This window comes from Leopardus geoffroyi, chromosome E3, assembly GCF_018350155.1.
Source record: "Leopardus geoffroyi isolate Oge1 chromosome E3, O.geoffroyi_Oge1_pat1.0, whole genome shotgun sequence".
NCBI lineage: Eukaryota > Metazoa > Chordata > Mammalia > Carnivora > Felidae > Leopardus > Leopardus geoffroyi.
Window position 1 is genome coordinate 5,739,744 of NC_059340.1, and position 25,023 is coordinate 5,764,766.

At 41.8% G+C, this 25,023-nt stretch overlaps 1 long non-coding RNA gene across 1 annotated transcript in view; it reads right to left on the reverse strand.

Annotated features, from left to right (window-relative positions):
* Positions 1-538: 538 nt before the first annotated feature.
* LOC123589149 overlaps positions 539-25,023 on the reverse strand; it is a 33,577-nt gene continuing 9,092 nt past the window's right edge. Inside the window, exons 2-3 of the long non-coding RNA XR_006708190.1 lie at positions 13,359-13,479; positions 539-1,795 (exon numbers count right to left, since the gene is read on the reverse strand). This is a non-coding gene — a long non-coding RNA (uncharacterized LOC123589149). The remainder of the gene's footprint in view (positions 1,796-13,358; positions 13,480-25,023) is intronic.

The following is a 25,023-nucleotide window of genomic DNA, read 5'->3' on the forward strand; positions in this document are numbered from 1 at the left end:
AAAATATGTACATGAATTTTCATGAATCTGTACACATAAAAACTTGTACACATAGTTCATATATTTATTCATACTAGCTAAATAGTGGAAATAATCCATATGTCCACCAACTGATGAATGGATAAACAAAATATGGTATGTCTATACAGTGGAATATTATTTGGCAATAAAAAAGGGTAAAGTAATGAATACATGCTACAACATGGATTAACTTTGAAGACACAAATGAGAGAAGCCAGTGACAAATGACCACATATTGTGTGAATCCACTCACATGAGATGTTCAGAGTAGAAAAATCTACAAAGATAGAGAATAGACCAGCCTGGGGCCGAGGATGGGGTCAGAAGGGAAGAATGACTGCTGATGGGGACAGGGTTTCTTTCTAGGGTGATAAAGATACTCTAAAATTAGATGTGGTCATGGCTGCACAACTCTGTGAGTATACTAAAACCACTTAACTGTATACTTTATTTTAAGTATATATATAATATATAGAAGTATAATATATATATAACATATTATATATACATTTATTTATTTATTTTGAGGCAGGGAGGAACAGAGAGACAGGAAGAGAGAGAATCCGTGAAATCCAAGCAAGATCCATGCAGAGCTCAACTTGGAGCTCGATCCCACAAACCGCAAGATCATGACCTGAGCTGAAATCAAGAGTTGGCTGCTTAACCGACTAAGCCACCCAGGTGTCCCTCAACTATATACTTTAAATGGATGAATTGTACAGTATATGAATTCTGTCTCCATGAAACTACTGAAAAAATCATTACAGAAACACAAAAAATATTAGATTTATAAAAAGGGAGAACTTTTCTTCCCCCTATTATTTATTTATATCAATGTGGATTCATGGATTCAATAGGTTATAATCCTTTGCCATTACCATTTATTCTGATGCTCAACTTGCCCCCTGTTTTGCCACCAGGAACACCTTCAAGCTGGCTACTGTGTCCTTTTGACGTATATTGATAATTCCTGGAGCATTTATTTACTATTGTTTTCTTTCCTTCTTGGCACACGATAGCCCAGGCTTATCTTACATTTTTCCTTTCCAGACTGGGGCCAGACATTGTTCCAAAGAGCCCTGGTTTCTTGGTGGAGAATAGTACTTAGAAACCAAGATCTGGGCACGAGGTGTGTTCATTGTTGGTGGGGTGTTAGTGCTTCTCTCAGCAAACAGAACTGAGATTTACAGAAATCTGAATCATCATATGTATGTACATACATGCATGCATACACATACATGCCCTCACAATCTATATCCATTTCTATATTTAACTGGACTAAAACCTACAAGTTTACACCAATACCTCCCATTTCAACATAATGCTAGAGGGTCCATTCTATGATTCTCTCTTTCCATATTTGTAACTCCTTTTTCTGATGGTAATAAACCTGATATCCATTATCCACAATAAATGTACTTATTAGCTCAATCCTAGAATATTCAGAAAGTAATTTCAGAATTGCTAGCTCATGCCTCTGAGAAAATGAAGCCTACTAATTAGAGTTCAATATTTATTTAGTGGGTTTTGTTTTTGTTTTTGTTTTTAGCCCAAGAGTATTGAGTCCAAATACTGTGTTCAATAGTTAATTGGGTTAGTTCTTTTTCCTCCATTTCAGTGTGGTCACGTTATTCATTTGAATTATGGTTCAGTTTGTTTTTGTTTGTATTCAGTTTTGAAATTCCTCCCCCATCCTTGTGGATTTTCTTCCTTCCTTCCTTGCTTTCTTCCTTTTTAAATTCTTTCTGTGTGAAATATTAAGGTGGTTCCAAAGCTAGGGATTGAACAAAAAGTTATATTTGAAAAAGTGTCATTCTCCCTCTCATTCCCTCTACCCTTTTCTCTCCATTTCCAATCATATCCTGTAGGTAACCAATCTCGTTAGTTTCTAGTTTATAGTATTTCTCTTTGGTCAAATGAGTAGATAGAAAGATACATATTTCCTAATTTCCTCTCTTCTTTTCACAAAAGACAGCATACTGTAGATGATTTTACATGCTTTACTTTTTTTTCACTTAACCTACATCCTAGAAATCATGCTCAATCAATGATTAGAGATCTTCTTCATTTTTTACAGTTGCATAGTACTCCATTGTGTGACTGTACCAGTTTATTCCATCACTCTGCTGCGTGTGTATAACTAGGTTGTTTCTAGTATTTTCTATCGTTGGAGTGTATCTCCAGAGAAAATCCTCAGAAGTGGAATTGCTGGGTCAAAAGGTAAAAGCATATGTGGTTTTGTTAGCTAGACAAATTCCCTTTATGAGGGTTGTAACGATTTGCACTCACATCAGTAATCTGTAAGAGAGCCTATTTCCCTGCAGTCACACCAACACTGTGTGTTGTAATGCTTCCTAATTTCTGTCAATCCAATGATGAGAAATGGTATCTCTATGTAGTTTTCATTTGCATTTCTCTCATCATGAATAAGGCTGAACATATCTTTATACACATAAGGACCATTTTTGTATCTTTTTCTGTGAATTGTTGATTCATGCTTTTGCCCATTTTTATTTCATGGTTTTTAAATATTCCCCCATTTAAAAATAGTTGTTTATATAATACATATATTAACTCATTACCTGTGATGTATGTTGAAATGATTTTCCAAGGTTGTTAGCTGCCTTTTAACTTTATATATATGAGGAAGTCTTCTTTAAAAATTTTTTTTTCAACGTTTATTTATTTTTTTTGGGACAGAGAGAGACAGAGCATGAACGGGGGAAGGGCAGAGAGAGAGGGAGACACAGAATCGGAAACAGGCTCCAGGCTCTGAGCCATCAGCCCAGAGCCCGACACGGGGCTCGAACTCACGGACCGCGAGATCGTGACCTGGCCGAAGTCGGACGCTTAACCGACTGCGCCACCCAGGCGCCCCAAGGAAGTCTTCTTTAATGTAATTTAATTTATTAATTTTTCTTTTATCGCATTGAGGTTCTGAGTCACAGTTAAAAGCCTTTCCCTACATCCGGGTTCAAGAGGAGTCCATCCATGTTTTTTTTTTAATTTTAATTTTTATAATTTAATACATGTTTATTTATATAATTACTAATTTGCTGGATACTTATGCATGTTTTATTTTAGTCCTTGTAGGATTTTATTTACATAAATTTAGATTTATATAGCTTTTTAATTTTTTTAAAAAATTGAATTTTAATTACAATACAGTTAGCTAACATACAGTGTTGTTAGTTTCAGGTGTACAATATAGTGATTCAGCACTTCTATACATTAGTCAGTGCTCATCATAATAAGTGTACCTTAATCTCCTTCACTCACTCCCCGCCCCCCCCCCCACTTCCCTCTAGTAAACCAGCAGTTTGTTCTTTACAGTCTCTTTCTTGGCTTGTCTCTTTTTTTCTTTGTTCATTCATTTCGTTTCTTAAATTCCACATATGAATGAAATCATATGGTACTTATCTTTCTCTGACTAACTTATTTCACTTAGCATTATATTCTCTAGCTCCATCCATGTTGTTGCAAATGGCAAGATTTCATTCTTTTTTATGGTCAAGTAATATTCCATTATATATATATATCATATAATATAATCATATCATATAATACACATACACACACACACCGCATCTTCTTTACCCATTTGTCAATTGATGGACATTTGGGCTGCTTCCATGATTTGGTTACTGTAAATAATGCTTCAATTCACATAGGGGTGCTTTCAAATTAGTGCTTTTGTAATTTGGGGGGTAAATACCCAGGAGTGGAATTATTGGATCCTATGGTAGTTCTATTTTTAATTTTTTGAGGAATCTCCATACTGTTTTCCACAGTGGCTGCACTGTTTGCATTCCTACCAACAGTGCACAAGGGTTCCTTTTTCTTTCTCTAAATCCTTTCCAACATTTGTTGTTTCTTGAGGTGTAGATAGCTTTTTAGATAGTCAATCCAGTGGGAGTTTATTCTTGCATATGATACGAAGTAGGAGGGATCTACTTTTATTTTTATCTTTAAAAACATTTATTTTTAATATTTTTAAAACATTTATTAATGTTTATCTTGAGAGAGTGAGAGAGAGTGCGCATGGACGCAAGTCTGAGATAGGAAGAGAGAGAGGGAGAGAATCCTAAGCAGGCTCCACGCTATAAGCACAGAGCTCCACTCAGGGCTCGGTCTCACCAACCATGAGATCATGACCTGAGCTGAAATCAAGAGGTGAGATCATGACCTGAGCTGAAATCAAGAGGTGGACGCTCAACTGACTGAGCCACCCAGGCACGCCATCTATTTTTTTAAAACAGGCATGTGAACTGTATCCTTGAGGACACCCGTAACTTGCTTACTCGGGTGCATCCTGCATTTAAGTCCAATGTCAAAGTCCATGCCGGGGGTGGTAGCTGCTCCCTTGCTTCATTAAAGATTCTGTCTCCTCTCCCTCATGTTTTGTTATTCTTGTTTTTTGTGGGTTTTAAGTAAAAAGGGTAGGGTAAAACTTATCTTGTCTCTGCTATCTTTAACTGGAAGTCTGCTAAAATATATTTTTTATTTTTATTTATTAAAAAAATTTTTTTTAATGTTTATTTATTTTTGAGACAGAGAGAGACAGAGCATGAACAGGGGAGGGGCAGAGAGAGAGGGAGACACAGAATCTGAAGCAGGCTTCAGGTTCCAAGCTGTCAGCACAAAGCCCAACGCGGGGCTTGAACTCACGGACCGTGAGATCATGACCTGAGCCAAAGTCGGAGGCTTAACCGACTAAGCCACCCAGGTGCCCCTATTTTTTAAAGATTTTACTTTTTAAAGTAATCTCTATACCCAATGTGGGGCTCGAACCTACAACCGTGAGATCAAGAGTCACATGATCCAACAACTGAGCCAGCCAGGCGCCCCTGTTAAAATGTATTTTTAACTATGACATTTTAGCTTTACTAAAAATAATTAAAAGTACAGTTTGAATTTTTATAAAAAGTAGTTCAGTTGACTGGGAGTGGGAAAGATGCCTCCTGGATTAACAGGGAGAGTGTTAAGTATAAATGAAAGCATTAGGGTTGGGTAAGGCAGCTAAATTTATAGTAAAAACAGGTTTCAGGGAGTTCAAAACCTATGAAAGTATGGAAAATTGTAGGTTTCCTCCTACAATCCTCCAACTGGCTGAGTTAGATTGTGCCATTCTTCTCAGATTTGCAATATAACCAGACGGTGGGGACAGCAAATCGTCACTGAGCAAAGTATGTGCATTTTCTCAAATTACGCTCCGAATTATAGATCATCCTTCCAAAGGCAAACCATACAATTATTACCAAGATTCCTATTATCTAATTGACTCTTTTAATAAAGCCTTTTGTTTTAACAGAAGTAACATAATTAAGTGGCAAAGCATCCTAAACTTTTGCTCGTTATTTGTATACTTCTTATTCAGAAAGTCTGGCCACTGGGACCATCTCTCTAGTTTAAGTGCCATTATTAACCTGCTGCGAGTTACTCAAATTTCAGCTAGGAAACCTAGAAAGAAAGAAATAGCTTCTATGTGTAAATTCTGTCAACCCTAACCCATAGCATGGCCAGTATCAGTCACTAAATCTTAATCTCTAAGACTTTACTGAGGATTATTTTGTCAGATCAGATGTGCGGTGAGGCAGCCAGGTAACTTGGCAGTGGTTGGCACGTGTGGGCTAGGAAGAAGTCACACTGAAAACAAGCAAATCCTTCTTTATAATTTTGCTCAGTGCAGGCCTTCTCCCAATATCCAAAGGGACTGCAATTTGTAACCAAAGAACTGGCCATGCATCTTCTTCAAGAAGGGGTTGCCATGAACATCGGGTCAAGAGTGCAGGTGAACTTGGCTTGTCATCCTGCCTTTACTCTTCAGCTAAAGAAGGAAGTAGGTCAGGGAAGAGCATGTGGAAAAAAAGATCAAGTGTTCTCATTTTTATTTTCAAGTTCAAGCTGTTTTAGGGTCATCATCCAACCTTGGCAGAGTCTTCCCCTAAAGTAGAGAGGCCCTAAATTAGCTGAGCAACTGCAGTTTCCAGATAGAGGAGAGGTCATCACCTGGTAACTGGTCCCATCTCCCAGCCCACTGCATGACCTCATGGACCAGGGGTCCCCTGAGTTGACTCTTTACCACTCACTTGGCAAATGCCTATTGTCTACTCCGTGTACTTTGCAATGTATTAAGTGCCACGAGCCTGTGAAAACAGTTGAGGGGATTTTTGCAGTGTTTCTGTATTAGTCTGCTCTAGCTACCATAACGAAACAGTACAAACTAAGTGGCTTAAATGACAGAAAATTGTTTTCTGACAGTTCCAGAAGCTGAGTCTAAGATCAAGGTGCTTAGTTTCTGGTTAGAGCTAGTTAGAGTTAGCTTAGAGCTAGTTTCTGGTTGAGGCCTTTCCTTCCTTGCTTGTAGACTGTCACCTTCTTCCTGTGTCCCCACATGCCCTATTTTCTGTGCCCATGTGGAAAGAGAAAGATCTATGGTGTCTCTTCCTCTTCTTATAAAGATATCAGTCCCATCAAATGAAGGTCCTACCCTTATGACCTCATTTAACTTTAATTACCTCCCTCAAGGCCCGATCTCCAAATGGTCACATTTGGGGGTTAGGGCTTCAGCAAATGAATTTGGGGGGACACAATTCAATCCCTAACAGTTTATTTCTGGAATTTTTAGATTTTTTTTTTTTTAAGTTTGAATCACAGATACTTTTGGTCTATGGGAGATTTTACCTAACGTATTATATACATTCACCCTTACCTAAAGTATGGGGGTTGACTGGGAAAACTGGATCAAGGACTCTTACTCCCAAATACCTGGGTGTTAACAATGAGATGGAACCACACAGTAATCACATCTACAGGGCCGCTCATAAACTTGTAGGGTGGAGAGTCATCTCAACAGTCCTGCCAGAGATCACCCATATGCTCCTAGCATGGCGCCTTGCACACAGTGGTCACTCCATCCAAACAGGCTGAGTGAATAAATGAACAAATGAGTGAGTGACCCATGATGACTTCCACCGAATCTTGGAAATGCCAAATATATGGGATTTTAATAAAAGGAGGCCTGCTCTTTCCCTTCTGTCTGTCATTCACACCGTTCTGAGTTTGAACCTTGAACATCTTATCTTTAGCTCTGGGTTTACTTCATGTGCTTTAGGAAGGGTAGGGCTCCCTCCAAGTCTTTGTGAAGTGAGCCTTGGATAAACGGTAGAGGTGTGAAAAGCACCTGTCTAAGAAGATCTGTAAGACGTCTCCTGTGGGTCTTTAATCTGTTTCTTCCAGGGAGTGTGGCACTGGCAGTTCACGGAGGTTCAATCAAATGCAGACAGGTGGGAATGGATTTCCTTCTCCACACAGCTGGCTAGATGGTGAGTCTCTTTCTTTTCTTTCCCTTTCCTTTCCTTCCCTTTTCTTTTCCTTTCCTTTCCTTTCTCTTTCCTTTCCTTTTCTCTTTTTCTTTCCTTTCCTTTTCTCTTTTCTTTCCTTTCCTTTTCTTTCCTTTTCTTTTTTCTTTTCTTTTCCTTTTGCTTTGCAGTGCTCACAAACTTATTTTGAGCTCTAAGATGACTGGGACTCCAAAGGATAAGACTAATGCTGTTTGATAATCAAGGGGAAGACTATTTTAAAAATCTTTTTAAGGATTCTGCCAGCTTAACTTTAAACTACGTATGAGCTGCACTGCATAGGGAAAATGTTCAGCCTAGGTCTACTTCACAATGATTATGTTAACGATAAAGTATTTCATAATTTTTTATCTATTTGGGATAAATTAAGCAAATTAAGTCTACCTTGCAAAACCTGAATTGGAATAAAGCTATTAGAGTAGGATTCCTACTCTAGCAAAACTATATAATTAAATGCAGAAGACTTAATAAATATTTGATAAACTCAATTCGACTTAACATCCACTGAGTGCCTACTATATATGTATGAGGCATAATGCTCAATGCTATAAGGTTTGCAAGAAAAAAATAATTTCTCAAGTAGCCTTGGCTTCCTAAGTATTTTATGTCACAATAATGTGACAACATATAGTGTCTTTTTACAAATCAGCTTATGCATTGCATCTTTAAACACTCAGCTTCCCCTATTACACAATTTTAATCCTACTTTACCTCAGAGGAGTTCTGTGAAAATGAACAATTATAAAAAGTTCTGACCTTAAGAATCCCTTGTAAAACGCTACAGCTTAAATAATCCTGTTAAAAACATTAATTTAAACAGAGTATTCTCGCTGAGAGCCAAAACAAAGGAAAGAAATTCATTTACGGACTTCTCTGCCAGGGGTACACAGACACACTGTCATTTGCTGATCTAATTCTCTCTTCGGCTTGCAATGTTTTCCCTAAGCTCACACGAAGAAATCTACCAAGAGAGAAGAGAGTTCTCTCACCTACAAAACTCAATCTGGATTCAAGAGCGACGGATAACACTAGTTCCTCTCAAAAAGGCTCTTATTACTGAATGGATTTTTTTCCCCACCCCCTTCCTGCACTCACCAGAAGGCTCCATAGAAAGTCTCCATAATTTGCTCCTTTGTGTTTCTCATTAGGGCCTGAGAGGAACCCTATTGAGCTTCCCTGACATTATCTCGGTCCACCTGATGCCTGGGTGTTTTGAAATGTCATATTGTTTGAGGGATAATACCAGCCCTGATTGTGTCACTCACAGAGCTGGGCATGGAATAAGTAAGTGAAGGGGGACCACAAGGAAGAAAGTCAAGGTCATTCACACATGTCGAAGGAACTGGGCCCTCCTTACTCTCTGGGACATTTGGGAGCCAAACTGGCACTGGCCGCGCAATCCCAGGGTGAACTCCATGTATGCACCTGGCAGCTGGCTTGTTGGTCCCAGTAAGAAGTAAGTTTGAGCCCCTTCATCACAAAGAGGGGGAATCAGGGGCAGTGAAGCCTTGTAACTATGACAACCACAGACAGCGAAAGAGACCAGTGAGCTGGATCTGTCAAGGTAGACGCTTAGCACAGTCAAGGCTGATCTGCTCCCAGGGGAATAGGTTTGCAGCCACAGGCAAGTCCCACTTGCCCCAGTGTGGGTAACTGCAATGGTAGACCCTGCCAAAAAGTACAGGTCCTTGTTTCTGCTGGCTGCTGATGTTTCCCTCCCCTCACGGGCGTGCCGACCATCCCTCCCAGTCTGTGAATGCAAGCGGAACATGGCACCAGCTTCCTCCTTCCCTGCGAAAACGCATCAGTGCTGCACCCTCCTTGGCTCTGTGGGGTGGGCAGTAGTGGGCAAGGCCAGCCAAGTGTCTATGATCCCAGGGCACTAAGAACACGCAGGGCCAGCAAACCACTCTGGTTGCCTCTCTTACTCTGCCCTCCTAGGCTCTCGAATCTCCTTAGGGAGTTCCTGGGGGGAAATAAACACAATTGGCATGGGCCTCAGAGATAATTTCATCCCAGATCTGCAATCTCAACAGCCTGCTGAGATATGTGCCAGGTGAGTGTGTAAACATGTAAATCAGGCTTAAGACAATAAGGAGTTGTGGGGCCAGTGTCTCAACTGGCCATCTTAAAGGAATGCAAATTTAACACAATGTAAAACCAAATCGAAACGAAACAGAACATGCAGCCTAAATAAAACACATCTGTGGGCTTCAAGGGTCCCACAGGCCACTAATGTGCAATTCCTGATCTGGTCTATGCCCTCTTTTTATGGATGCAGAGACCGACCGAGTCCCAGGGGGGAAAAGTTACTTGTTCCTGGGCAGGGCTAGAACCCAAGTTACCTAAATTTCCACCTATGGCTGGTGACCTCATAGAGCCTGCCTTATTATGTGTTGGGGGCTCAGCAATGGAAATTGCTAGACTTCTAAGTCCCAAAGCTTTGGATGTATGGACACCAAGCCCCACCTGACCAGGACTGCCTGGGGAAGGCTGAGCCGCCCATTGTGGACAGGGTTCCCAGACAGACCTCATGGCCTCTGTGGCTCAGTTTCTATATCTAGAACCTGGAGACGAGCTTCCCAATTTGTCCACCTTTTATCACGAGAGGTTCCTTAACCATTGAGCTTCCTTGTCTGGGGAATGGTGGTTCTACAGAAAAGGCTGCTGTGAGGAAGTAATGAGCTGCTCATGGAAAGCCCTGAGAAGAGCGCCTGATGCAGAGCAATTGCTCTTTAAGCATCTGTTAACATTGTGGGGTTGTTGTATAGGGGTTATTACTGTTTGATGTAGCCTACAACACCGTTGGCAGATGAGTGAATGAAGATGTGGTGTCTCTCTCTCTACACACACACACACACACACACACGCACGCACGCACGCATGCATGCAATGGAATATTATTCAGCCATAAAAAGGAATGAAATCTTGCCATTTGCAACACATGGATGGATCTAGAGAGTACGATGCTGGGTGAAATAAATCAGAGAAAGACAAATACCCTATGATTTTGCTCATATGTGGAATTTAACAAACAAAATAAATGAGCAAAGGAAAAGAGAGAGAGAGAGACCAACCAAGAAATAGACTCTTAACTCTGGAGGACAAACTGGTGGTTACCAGAGGGGAGGTGGGTGAGTGAAATACGTGACGGGGATTAAGTGTATAAGAGGACACTTATCACGATGAGCACTGAGGAATATATAGAATTGTTAAATTGCTATATTGTACACCTGAAACTAATATGACACTGTACGTTAACTATGGTGGAGTTAACATTGAAAAATTTAAAAAAAAATAAAATGCCATTGGTAAAATTAAATGTTACCCAAAAGCCTAACTAATAGGAAATGACTCAACAGAAGTTTAGTATGTGATTCACACAGCACACCAAGGAAAATTACAAGGAGAGAAATTACACAGCCCAGCCAGGAAAATAGAATAATGAAAACCAAGCAGCGATGCTATCCAGGGTAAACCTTTTCACCAGCCAGGAAGATAAGAATTAAGCAAATTTGTTCTCAAGAAAGATATGGCAGAGAGCTTTCTCTGAAAAAGAAAAATGGAACAATCTGCTTACTAAGTTCTCTCAGGAAAGAAAATTTCCTAAGTAAATACTTCGTATTCAGAATGATCATGAGCCACAAAAGGCATTTTCCTCAAGCGAACTGAGATAGAGTTTCTTGTAAATTAAAAACTTTCCAAAAAAAAAAAACAAAAAAAGGGGAGAGTGGAGGCCAATTCATCAGGAGCTATTCAAATGAGCACACCTTCCCAGCCACTTGAAGCTGTTGGCCTTCAGCAGAATTTCTGCGTGCGGGAAGCAAACTGAGGAGTGTCCCCTTCGGAGCCTTTCCTCCTCACCCACCTCAGCCCCGCAGACATTTCTGCCTCACTTGATGTGCAACACTGCTTTCTCCAAGCTTCTGAGATCAACCCTCACGGCACGTTGTCGCCTTTCCCAGGGGTCAATGCAGTGTATGGATATAGAAGCCCTTCCACATCAACAAACTCTCTCATGTGCAACCTTGGGCCCCTCTCCCTGGGTGGTCCAGGGCCCCGGAATCCAGTCCCTATGTACCTTCTCCTGAGGACAGTCACCTTCAGTCATCAGCAGGCCTTGCTCTTCCCCAGCTGGACAGTGTTAAGACTCGACCCCTGGTTTTGGTCTGGTGTAGGGAGGGGAGGCAGGGGCACATCCCGAGAGGGATACACATTCATTGCCTCGAGAGGCAACAACACCTGCATGGTCTTCCAGTCCTCTTCTAACTGGGGGAGGGAGGGCACCACGGCAGGGTCCAGAGGTTTCAAGAGATCTGGGGCTTCAAGGTTCTCAACTGCATCTCCCAGAATGACCCCATCTCCATCCTCAGGGTGCCTCCTTCCCAACGCAGGTCCTGAGTGGGCCCGGCAGACTTGCTGGGGTTGAGAATGCAATGCTTTCTGGGGGACTGGAGGCTTCATGCCCTGCGTGGGGCTCAAACTCATGGCCCTGGGATCAAGACCCGAGCCGAGATCAAGAGTTGGACACTCAACTGACTGAGCCACCCAGGCGCCCCACCCCCCACCACTCTGCTTTTCATAGTCTTTTGCCAAGGTGTCAATGGAACTCATTAAAAAGCATTGGGAACATTCATTTCATTATAATATTAGTTTAGGCCCTTAACCTCTCAAGGGCTGGAGACATTGGCTTTGCCGGGACTCCCCCCCCAATCCCAGCCCCACTCTCCTTCGTGACAGTCTTCCAGTTTTAGCACTCTGTGTGGAGGGATGCAGGAGGAAGGAGCTGAGCCGCAATGTGGTTGAAACAGAGGCCTTGGCATGTTCCACAGGAGCTCTGGAGCCGGACCGCCCTGCCTGAAGACAACAAGGCCTGAACCCTGAAACTGTCCCATTGCCCAATCATTGGATGTGGCTGCCCTGGTGAGCAGTGGGCCATGGACAGTTCCCAGGGAGGGACTCAGCTGAGAACAGGGATGGTCGCCTGCCCAAGCAGCTGAGGGACAAGTGCCCTGGCCCAAGGGGGGCCGAGAGGTGCATACATTGGAGGTACACACGTGGCACACCCTTCTTTTGTTCATGCAGATGACGTTGCCTCATCACCTCCTTCCTCCCTGGGCCCCTCCACCTGCAGCCAGGGATCTCTCCAAAACGCAAATCCAATCACACGATGGCTGACCTGCCTAAAACCCTATTGTGGTCTCCCGATGCCCTGAGAATAACATTCAGTTGCCTTAACATGGCTCATAAAATTTTGCATGGTCTGACCTCTGCTTATCTTTGTGGTCTCATTTTTCAACACTTCTCTTGAATGTCTTGCTTCTGACCACAGGAAGACCATTTAATTTCATTGCCGTGCCAGGCCTGTGCATGTGTGCGTGCATGCCCGGGGTGGGGCAAGTGAGGGGTGTCTGGAAGGTACTCTTTCTGCGCTCGCCTCCTCCCTTCCCGTGACCACTCCCTCAAGCACCTCCGACTTGCTCATTCCTCCTTATCCTTCACTCCTTACCACTCAGCTCCTCTGAGAAGCCTTCCCTGATCCCCCAGTGTAAGGAAGGTGTTTCTCCTCTGTGTTTCTCATACTTCCTGTACTTCTCCTGCAACCATGCTGTTCGTCCTATGTTTTAATTGTTTGCTATTCAGTCTCCCTGAAACAACAATGACCGTGGCTATCTTATTCACTGTTGTATTTCTAGCTCCTTGCAGGGTGCCTGGTGCACGGTCTCCTAAACGAATGAATAAATATATGGTGGCTGGAGAGGGGAGCAGAAAGAGGCGTAGTCTGACCATTCAACAGAAAGAAAAGACGGAAATTAACCACTGAAGGTAATTATTACCACTTTTGGTCAAACAGGCTCAGAAAGAGAACGGAACTAGTTCTTAGTGCAGATTCTCTCTGAGCACAAAAGCCAGTGGGATCTATCAAGCAGGTGAGGAAGGTGAACTCACCCAGTGAAAACGGGATTCAACACTGACCTTTACAGAAGAGCTTGGTGCCATTCTGGATGCAGGAACCCGGGGCGGGAGCGGGAAGGCCAGAGATCTGGAGGGAATCTCAAAGAAAGCCAACTAAGCAGTCAGGGAGTCAAAGTGATTCCTGCAGAAAGACAGAGGCACCGGACAGGTTAGGACCCTGGCTTAGAAGGTTTAGGCCAAACGGCACAGGCTGAAGTCTCCAAAATAATACAGGATATGAACACAGACTAATGTGTGGAGGCTGAAACACTGGAATCAGAGGCATCCTGGTACATGACATCAACATAAGGAATGTAAAAATACTTTCTGTGGCAGGAAGCAGATATACAGACTCCACTTCCAAGAAGTAACAGAGGCAAAAATGGGCATATCCCTCACTTGGAGAAGGCCTGGATAGAGACATCACTGCCTCACTTCTCCAACAAAGTGGGAGGCATGGGCCCGAAGGATCGCCCTTCTCTCACTGGATCTGTTCCTCATGATGCCCCACACAGTCAGGGTTGCATCCACAGTAGGCATCTCACTGGTGGTTGTTAACAAGTCCTTCAGTTATGAAAAAGACATAAATAATTTGGCAAAGCACCTTGGCTTTTAGTAGAAAAAAAAAAAAAAGAAACTCAAAGTACAGTCCTTTAGAGCATAGAACCTCTCCTGAATGTAACACAGCCTCTCTAGACAGCCATTTATCGTTTTGTGCCCCAGTTTCCTTCTCTGTAAAGCTGGATTGTTACAAGGATTAAATAACTGAATATATGTAATAATGCAATCTTGGCTGGCCATTTACCTCTCTGGCTTCTTCATTGGTAAGAAAGAAAATGTAACACCCCACACAGGGTTGTTATGGATATCAGATGACAAAGCACCTAAGAAATCTCTGCATGTGTTCAAAAAAATTTTTTAACGTTCATTTATTTTTGGGGGGTGGGGAGCATGAGTGGGGGAGGGGTAGAGACAGAGGGAGACACAGAATCCGAAGCAGGCTCCAGCCTCTGAGCTGTCAGCACAGAGCCCAGTAAGGGGCTGAAACCCACAAGCCATGAAATTATGACCTGAGCCGAAGTCAGACACTTACCAGACTGAGCCACCCAGGTGTCCCTCTCTGCATATGTTTTAAAGTGCTGCCTGTGAGTTAGAAGGTCAGTGTGTGCGTGTGTGTGTGTGTGTGTGTGTGTGTGTGTGTGTGTGTGCTCCTTTAAGCAGTTTCTGTTGTATGTGTCTTTTAAGAATAATCTCTTATCGCTTCTTGGCCTTTTGGCTAAGATCAAGTGTAGAATAATCTCTTGATGCTGGGAGTGTGCCCGGTATGTTTCCTGAGAGGCCATGAATGGATGGTGGACAAGCCCATGCAAGACCCCAGGGGAAAGCATTTCGCCCCCTCTGTGGAGCAAAGGTACAGAAATCTATCCAAAGGGAGGGATATCACCACTCCTGTCTGTGGCCATTCCCAGCCTCTCAGGCCCTCACTGATCCCCATCCAAGGACAACAGCTACGCCCTGCCACAGCCATCTCAGAATGTGCCTCTGCTCTGGCTGACCTGGAATCCTCTCTTCTTACACCAGGGTGCCAGATGCTAAGCAAACAGAAAACCACATGCTTAGATGCGCTCACTCTTTTTTGGGGTGTTTTTGTTACCTCTTGACGACAGACGTTTGTATCTGAATCGCTTCCACAACATTAACCTGGTATTTTGCCTGAGAGGTTTTCAGTGTTGCGATGCAGTAAAGGACAAACCCCAAAGCCATGAATTGCTATGACTGTATACGGTCATCTCCTAACTCACGCTCCCTCTCTGATCCTCTCTTAATATATATGCCTGCTATCGACAAATCACACCTTGTATAAACTGTGTGCTTGAATCTTTTCCAGACGCCGGAAGTATGATGTTAACAATGAGAAAAAGGGAAGGGAAGGCTTTCAAACCTTGAAGCTGTGTTTCAGAAATAGTTACAGATAGAGATACAAGCTATTAGGCCTTTTCCCAGAAGAACACGAGTAGAATGAAAAATCTATCTCAGTATGGGCGAAAAACACATACAGTTTGTTTTTGTTTTTGTTTGAAAGAGTATCGGTATAATAAGGGGCAAACCGAACTCTGAGCATGTACAGGTCTTTGGCACTTATGTGCTATCAAATCCAAACTGTTCAATTACATCACGTTATTAGACCTGCTCTTTTTATTGCTATCACTACCAATACTAGTCTTACTATTACTACTACTACTAATTAACGAGTATCGCTCTGTACCAGGCACAATGCCCTCTACTTGACAAACAGCATTTCCCCAAAGCCTCACAACAATCCCATAAGCAGATAGCATCAGTCCTATTTTACAGGAGAGGAAATGAAATCTCAGTGGTTAATTAGGTAACTGGCCCCAAGTCACAAGAAGGTAGTGATGCCAACAGGATTTGAACCCAGGCTATTTAATCTAAAGCCGGGTTCTTAAACTCTATGCCACCGCTGGCTGTGGGCTTTCTTTTTTCAGGATCGTGTTCACAATTTAACCCCAGCTATTTTTCACATTACGAGAGGCCCTGGATTCATGGAGATGGAAAACAACAGACCCTCCCTGAGAAGTGGAGGTGGGCCACTGGCTGGTCTCTCCAGCTAGCAGACCAGCAGCGTCTGCACGTCAGCTTCAACGGGAGCATGAGTCACGCTTTTGCCTTAACAAAATGAGATGTATAGCATTATGGACTTTCAGAATAAAGTTTGCGTGTCCTCATTCATTTGGGCATTAGCCAATGGATTTCAACCATTCTTTATCCTTACGCTAGGTCGAGTTCCAAGCTGGTGATGATGTTTTTCTCAGAAATCTGAAGGCGATGCTGTACTGCCTTGTAGAGTTAAGTGTCGCTACTGAGAAATAGGATGCCATTCTAATTCCTGATCCTTTCTTTGTGAATTGTTTCCTCGGGAGCTTTGCTTTTAGGGATTTCTCTTCGTCTCCGGTATTTTGAAAGTACACGATTACGTGCCTTAGTGTGGGTCTATTTTTGCAGTGGGCTCTTGGTTGTCCCCTCAATCTGAGCACTGGGATTTCTGGGGGACATTCAGAAAAACAGCTTTATTGACATATAATCTACATTCCATAAAATTTGCCCACTTAAAGAAAGGAGTCAATTCAATAGTTTTTAGTATATTTACAGAGTTGTGCAGCTATCACCGTAACCTAATTTTGGGACATTTCCATCACCTCCAAGACAAACCTTGTACCCACTCGTCATCATCCCCTATTTGCTCCCACCAACTCTAACTCATCACCCATCTACTTTGGGGGCCATTCTTTTGAATTATTACTTTAATAATCCTCCTCAATTTTCTTGGTTCTCTCTTTCTGGAATGTCTTTTATTCAGGTATTGGGTCCCTCAGACTAATGTTTTAGTTTTCTTACCCTTCCTATTTCCATCTCCCTTTTTCTGTTCTGTGTAAGGGATATTTCCCCCACCAAAGCTCCACACCTCTTATTGAAAGTTGTATTTCCAGCAGAATATTTTTAATTTGCAAGAGGCCCTTTTTCCCCCCTCTGAATATTCTTTTTGTAACATTCTGTTCTTTTTTTCATGAATGTAATGTCTTCTTTTATCTCTGAAGATATCACTTATAGTTTTTTTTGGAGTTTTCTTCTGCTTTTTGCATTACTTATTTCTTCTGAGTTTTTTTTTTTTCTTCTTCTTCTGTTGTTTTGGTCTCTGAGTTTCATAGTAGACCTTCCTCAAACATTTGGTGACTGCCGATTCATACTTAAGAGTGAAGCACTCAAAAGTATTTCTGTGTGTGTAGTTATAAGTTTATTGCGTGGTGATCACCCCTGCTCCTGTGTTTTCATCACATAGGGGCCTTTAAAACCAATACAAATGCCAAAGCCCACCCCTGGAGTATCTGATTTAATTGGTTGGAATCTTGTCATTCATATTAAAAAAAATTTTTTTTAATGTTTATTTATTTTTGAGAGAGAGACAGAGACAGAGCATGAGCGGGGGAGGGGCAGAGAGAAAGGGAGATACAGAATCTGAAGCAGGCTCCAGGCTCTGAGCTGTCAGCACAAAGCCCAACACAGGACTGGAACTCGTGAGATGTGAGATCACGACCTCACTTAACTGACTGAGCCACCCAGGCACCCCCCGCCTTGTCATTCGTATTTTTTAAAACTCCCCAGATGATTCTGTTGTACAGGGGAAGGAATCCCTGTGGGGGCCCGAGGCGGGGGGGTCCTCAACTACCAATATAGGATATATTTTCTCCCCCAGAGTAATCAGATCCCTCAGAAAAGAAACTTTCCATCTCTTACCTTGGCATCTGACTGCTGACATCCTGAGACCCTCCTGGAAGAAGGGGCTGAGGGTCTCCCAGTCAGCACATAGGTACTCACACAACCTGGTGTTCTGCAGAGTGGTTGCACCCTTGACTTTGCCCTGTGTGCGCAGGTCTGGAATCAGAGAGGAAGTCTCTGGTCCAGTGGTTCTCATTGCTTAGTGTCCAGCATCAGCAACACCTAGATTTGTTAGAAGTGCCAATTCCCAGGCCCCATCCTGACTTGCTGCATCAGAAACTCTGGTGGGGGGGGGGGTGGCATCTGGGTGGCTCAGTCAGTTGAGCGTCTGACTTCAGCTCAGGTCATGATCTCACGGTTCAAGGGCTCAAGCCCTGTGTCAGGCTCTGTGCTGACAGCCCAGACCCTAGAGCCTGCCTCTGATTCCCTGTCCTTCTCTCTGCCCCTCTCCCACTCGTGTTCTCGCTCTCTCTCTCTCTCTCTCTCTCAAAAAGAAACCAAAAACAAAACAAAAAAACCTCTGGGAGTGGGGGCCCAGCAACCTCCAGGGAATTCTGATGCCTGCTCACGCTTGGGGACTAGTCCTCTGGGCTTCTGTCGGGGATCAGGGACTGCGTGGGTGTTCAGAGTGTGGGAGGGGACCTGAGGATCCAGGAGCTCTAGAGCAGGACTTCCTCCGGTCTCCAGCATCTCCAGAAGTCCCTGGGCCCCTCTCTCCACAGCCTGAGATTTTGTACTGGAAAGCAGTAATTTGGGGTCTTTCTTCCATCTCGTTTTCGCTCCTCTGGTTTCCTAAGACAGCTTTAGCTCCTCCATTTGCTTTCCAGTCCCTGGATTTTATTGTTCTCTCCTCCTTTGCGGTGCTGTTTCTCCTTGCAGCGCATGTCCTTTTTAGTCCCTTGGCTGCCATTTTAAGTGAGGTTGCAGGAGGGTATTTAATCCACCAGGCTTAACTGAAGTCTCATGATATAGATTAAGTGAATAAAGCACATTGCAGGGTGAAAAAAAAAAAAACAACCCCAAAACTAGATTCTATATTAACAAAGAAAGAAATAAAAAGCACAAAACCACGATATATGATTTCTATATTTGTATGTGCCTGTACGTGTATTTTAATACATGGTATGGATGGATATACTCTCAACTCCTAATGTTACCTCATGGTAATTGTCTTAGGGAGGTGGGGACGGGGGGAGAGGGAGGAACACTATTACTTTTTAAATTTATTTACTCCTGAATTATTTGAATTACTACAAAGAACAAGTATTACTTGTAAAAAATTTTTTAATGTTGAAAATCTATTTGCTTTGCACGAACTGACCTTATTTATTTAACTCATTTAAGTTTATTTATGTATTCTGAGAGAGAGCAACTGGGGTAGGGGCAGAGAGAGAGAGGGGAGAGTGCAAATCCCAAGCAGGTTCCCCACCATCAACGCAAAGCCCCATGTGGGGCTCAAACTCATGAATTGTGAGGTCATGACTTGACCCGAAACCAGGAGCTGGGCGCCCAACCAACCAAGCCACCCGGGCACCCCTATTTATTTATTTTTTAAACATGTTTATTTACTTTTGAGAGACAGAGAAAGAGAGTGCAAGCAGGGGAGGGGCAGAGAGAAAAGGAGACAGAGGGTCTGAAGCAGGCTCTGTGCTGACAGCAGATAGCCTGATGTGGGGCTCAAACTCACCAACCGAAAGATTGTGACCTGAGCCGAAAGTGGGCGCTCAAATGACTGAGCCACCCAGGCCACCCTGAACTGACCTTTTTAAATTTACACAGTGGCCTGTGTGACCCATCCAGGGGTGGGAGGGTCTGGGGTTTCAGGGAAGAAATAGCCCTAAGTCCCAGATGTTGTCTCAGATTTAGGCTGGGCCCAAACAAAGTCAGAAAGATCCAAATATTCAAGTACCCAAAGTACCTGCTTCTAGCCATATATTTGGTATAGAATAAAAGAAGTGTTCTCAGGGCGCCTGGGTGGCTCAGTCGGTTGAGCGTCCGACTTCAGCTCAGGTCATGATCTCGCAGTTCGTGAGTTCAGGCCCCACGTCAGGCTTTGTGCTGACAGCTCAGAGCCTGGAGCCTGCTTTGGATTCTGTGTCTCCCTCTCTCTGTCCCTTCCCTGCTCGTGGTCTGTCTCTCTCTGTCTCTCAAAGATGAATGAACGTTAAAAAAAAAAAAAAAAAAAAAGAAGTGTTCTCATCCCTAGCTGGAGATTAGACTTGCCCTGGAGTACAGAAGAATGTGAACAGCCACAGAAACAACAAAACACCTCACTGCCCCACCCATGGACTAATTAAATCCCAGGCAATTTTAATGTGCAGCAAAGGTTGACACTCATTTATGCAGATGTTATTTTAATCCCTTTAAAAAAATTTTTTTAACATTTATTTGTTTTTTGAGAGACAGAGACAAAGCATGAGCAGGGGAGGGGCAGAGAGAGAAGGAGTCACAGAATCCAAAGCAGGCTCCAGGCTCTGAGCTGTCAGCACAGAGCCCGCCGTGAGCCTTAAACTCATGAAGTGTGAGATCATGACCTGAGCCAAAGTCGGACACTTAACTGACTGAGCCCTTAACTGATTTAATCTCTTTTTAAAATCAGAAAGATCAGTTCTCTGATGTCACTCGGATCTTAAAAACAGATCGCTTTGCTAGATTTTTAAATTCTTCAACTTTCTGACATCACATAGCACAATACTGGGGAAGTTTTTAGTCTGTCTTAAAATACTACCTAGATTTGGCTTTGCAAGAACCACAGTGATCAACTGTGCACTATATCTCATAGCATTTGCAAGCTGAATGCTCTCTCATGGGCCTCAGAGATAATGCGATTCTTCATTTTACAGATGAGGAAATGTCGCCCAGAGGTATTCTCTCACAGATTTACTACACTGTGGGGGGGGGGGGGGGGGGGGGAGAAAGAGTGTGTGTGTATGTGTGTATGTGTGTGTGTGTGTGTGTGTGTGTGTGTGTGTGTGTGTGAGAGAGAGAGAGAGAGAGAGAGAATGAGAGGAAGAGAGAGAGAGAAAGTGAATATTGTAAAAGACTTCTATTACTTTTACAAGTGTATGTAACTGGTTTATTCTATATTATGACAGAAACATTCTCTAAAGATCAGTTTTACTTAACCTTGAAAAAAAAATCAGTCAAGGTCCAAATGAATTGAGAATTGCTCATCTATTCTTCCTTGTGGATTTGTACTAACTCAAGTCCTGGCCTTGGCCTCTTGCAGAAAACAAAGAATAATTTTCTTTAAAAAAAAATTCTGTATCTTTATCCAATGTGCTTCTCTAAGCTTCTTCTTTGCAGCTTTACTGAAAGTATTTTGTTTCAGAGAGAAATCCTCTCGGCTTAACCTGCAATGTCCCAGAACAAATGGTGTGCTGTGTGAGCCAGGCACTAGATTGCCAGCTTCTGTGTCTGAGAGCCACGGACGGCTTGAGGTCAACGTGTTTTCCTTACTGAGGTCAAAGTGAGTAACAAGAGAAGGTAGTTCACAGCAGGAAACAGGTCACTCATGTAATGAGCTAGGACTCTTAAGTTCAGGAGGGAGGAAGGAAATTAATGCTCATTGGGTGAAAATTTATTCTTGGGTTTTCCTCTATTAAAATCACATTACATTTCTAATCTACGCCATTACAAACAACATAACATGTGCTATGTTATCTCAAATGTACATTTATGGCTTCTTAGGCATATCTGTTAACCTACATGTATATTTACATCCCATGCCTGCATTATTTAGATGTACGTATTCCCATATGTACAAAAGTATGTCCTCATGTACATGGTCTCATGTGTACTTTTGTGTTGCATCACGTGTATACTCGATCATTGGCATATTTTTTCCTATTTTTATTAAGATATATTGAGGTAGGGGCGCCTGGGTGGCGCAGTCGGTTAAGCGTCCGACTTCAGCCAGGTCACAATCTCGCGGTCTGCGGGTTCGAGCCCCGCATCAGGCTCTGGGCTGATGGCTCAGAGCCTGGAGCCTGTTTCCGATTCTGTGTCTCCCTCTCTCTCTGCCCCTCCCCCGTTCATGCTCTGTCTCTCTCTGTCCCAAAAATAAATAAACGTTGAAAAAAAAAATTAAAAAAAAAAAAAGATATATTGAGGTATAATTTACATGAAATAAACACATATTTGAACTGTACAATTTATAAGTTTTTATATATGTATACACCCATGAAACCATTACCACAATCAAGATAATGAATACATCCACCTTCCCAAGTTTCTTTTTGGCCATCTGTAATCCTTCTCAGTCCCTCTCCACTCTCCTATTCCCCCTGCTGATCTGTTTTAATTTTGCATTTTGTAGAATTTTATACAAATGGAGTCATGAGTATTACTCTTCTTTCTCTGGCCCCTTTCAGTCAGCATAATTATTTTCAGATTCGTCCATATTGTTACATATATTGGTGGCTCGTTCTATCTTGTTGCTGAGTATTTACCACAATTTATTTATTCATCCACTTATTGATGAACATTTGGATTATTTCCACTTTCTGGCTATTATGAATAAAGCTGCAATAAACATTCATGTACAAGTCTTTGTATGAACACAGCTTCCTTTCTCTTTGGTAAATACCTTGGAAGTAGAGGGGATGGTTCATAAGTTAGGCGTATGTTTAACTTTTTAAGAAACTGTCAAACTTTCCCATAGTAGTTGTACCATTTTCTACTCCTACAGTAGTATATGAGAGATCACCCTGGCCAACACTTGGTGTGGTCAGACTTTTTATTTTAGACATGTTAGTGGGTGTGTAGAGACATCCTGTGGTTTAAATTTGCATTTATTCAATGACTAATGATGTTGTATATCTTTTCATATGCTCATTACCCATCTGTATACCATCTTTGGTGAAGCATCTGTTCAAATCCTTTGCCACTTATTTATTAGGTTGTCTCTTTTCTTATGATTAAGTTTTAAGACTTTTTATGAATTCTGGATACAAGGACTTGGTCAGCCCTGTAATTTGAAAATATTTTCTCCAATTCTATGGCATTTAAAAAAATTTAACAGTGTCTTTCAAAGAGCACAAGTTCCTAATTTTTGTGAAATTCAATGTATTACTCTTAGAAATGGATTGTTCTGTTGGCTAAGAAATCTTTGCCTATTCCGAGGTCACAAAGATTCTCCCCTGTTTCTTTTTTTAATTTTTTAATTTTTTAATGTTTATTCATTTTTCAAGAGACAGAGCGTGAGCAGGGGAGGGGCAGAGAGAGAGGGAGACACAGAATCCAAAGCAGGCTCCAGGCTCTGAGCTGTCAGCACAAAGCCCAACATAGGACTCAAACCCACCAACCGTGAGGTCATGACCCGAGCCGAAGTCGGATGCCTCCCTGACTGAGCCACCCAGGCGTCCCGTCTCCTTTGTTTCTTCTAGAAGTTTTATAGCTTTAGGCTTTATATTTAGATCTATGATCCATTTTGGATTACTTTTTAATATCACGTGAGATATAAGTCAAACTTCATTTGTTTTTGGCATAGATACAAAATATTTTTTACAAGACGTTCCTTGGGGCACCTGGGTGGCTCAGTCGGTAAGCGTCCGACTTCGGCTCAGGTCATTATCTCCTGGTATGTGAGCTCAAGCTCCGCATTGGGCTCTGTGCTGACAGCTCAGAGCCTAGAGCCTGCTTTAGATTCTGCGTTTCCCTCTCTCTGCCTCTCCCCTGCTCACACTGTGTCTCTCTCTCATAACTAAATAAACATTAAAAAAAATTTTTTTTTAATTCTAAAAGATGTTCCTTTCTCCACTGTACTTTTACACCTTTGTCAAAAATCAATTGACGATATATGTGGGGTCTATTTCTGGACTCTCTAATCTGTTCCATTGATCTATTTGCTTATTATTCCTCCAAAACCACATTATCCTCATAATTGCAGCTTTAAAACAAGACTTAAAATCACATAATGTAAATCCTCCAAATTTGTTCTTTTTTTTCAAAAGTGTTTTGGCCATTCTAAGTCCTTTGAATTTCCATATGAAATTTAGAAGTAGACTATCAATTTCTATTAAAATAGCATGGTAGAGTTTTTATTAGGATTGCACCAAATCTATAGGTCAATTTTGGAAGAAGTGACAATGGTGAGTCTTCTAATCCACAAACGCGGCATATCTCTCCATTTATTTACATTTTAATTTTTCTCAGCAGTATTTTGTATTTTTAATGTACTAGTCTTGCACATCTTTTGACATTTATTTCTTTTTTTAAGTTTATTTATTTTTGAGAGAGAAAGAGAGCAAGTGGGGGAAAGGCAGAGAGAGAGGGAGAGAGAGAAAATCCGAAGCAGGCTCCACACTGTCAGCATGGAGCCTGATGCAGGGCTCAAACTCACGAACCTTGAGATTATGACCTGAGCCAAACTTAACCAACTGAGCCACCCAGGTGCCACAATATATATATTTCTAGGCATTTCATAGTTTTGTTGCTATCATATATTTTTAAATTTCAATTTCTAATTGCTGCTAGTATATAAAAATGCCACAGATTTGTGTCTGTTGATCTTGAATCCTGAAATCTTCTTAAACTCACTTATTAGTTCTAGTAGCTTTTTTTTTGCAGATTCCATAGGATTTTCAGGTAGATAATCATAGAGTCTCCATAGTTATTATTTCTGGTGTTTATTAATCCTTCACAGACTTGGACATATTACTACCACTTGGTATAGTTTTTCTTATGCTTGAAAATTACCTTCAATATTTCTCACACCATGGATGTTCTGGTGACAATTTTTCTTTCTTTTCTTTTCTTTTCTTTTCTTTTCTTTTCTTTTCCCCTTTCTTTCTTTCTTTCTTTCTTTCTTTCTTTCTTTCTTTCTTTCTCTTTCCTGTATGTCTGAAATGTCATATTTTGCTTTTGTTTTTGAAAGATATTTTCATTGGGTTATGGAATTCTACATTCACAGATTTTCTTTCAGTAATTTAAAGATGTTCTGACTGCTTGTAAGATTTTTCTCTTTATCAGTGGTTTTAAGAAATTTAATTATGATGTGCCTTAGTGTAGTTTCATTTATGTTTATTGTGCTTGGGGTTCACTGAGCTTCCTAAATCTATGAGTTTACAGTTTTCATCAATTTTGGAAAATTTTAGAACATTATTTCTGCAAGAATTTTTTCTGTTCTCTTTCTCTATCTTCTCCTTCAAACTCCAATGACCTCATTGGCTTATTTTAGATTACCTAAAAAATAAATAGCTGTAGCCCATAGATGGATGGGACACAGAGAAGGTAATACAACTGGTCTTTGATTTATCATAGCAAATGAGATGGAGAAAGAGATAATCAAGGCGAGATGGGTAATGTGCTGGGTGAGAAGTCAGAAGTTCCTTGTTTGAACTGCACCAAAGTTAACTATGCAACTTGACATTTGCCCCTTTATCTTTTT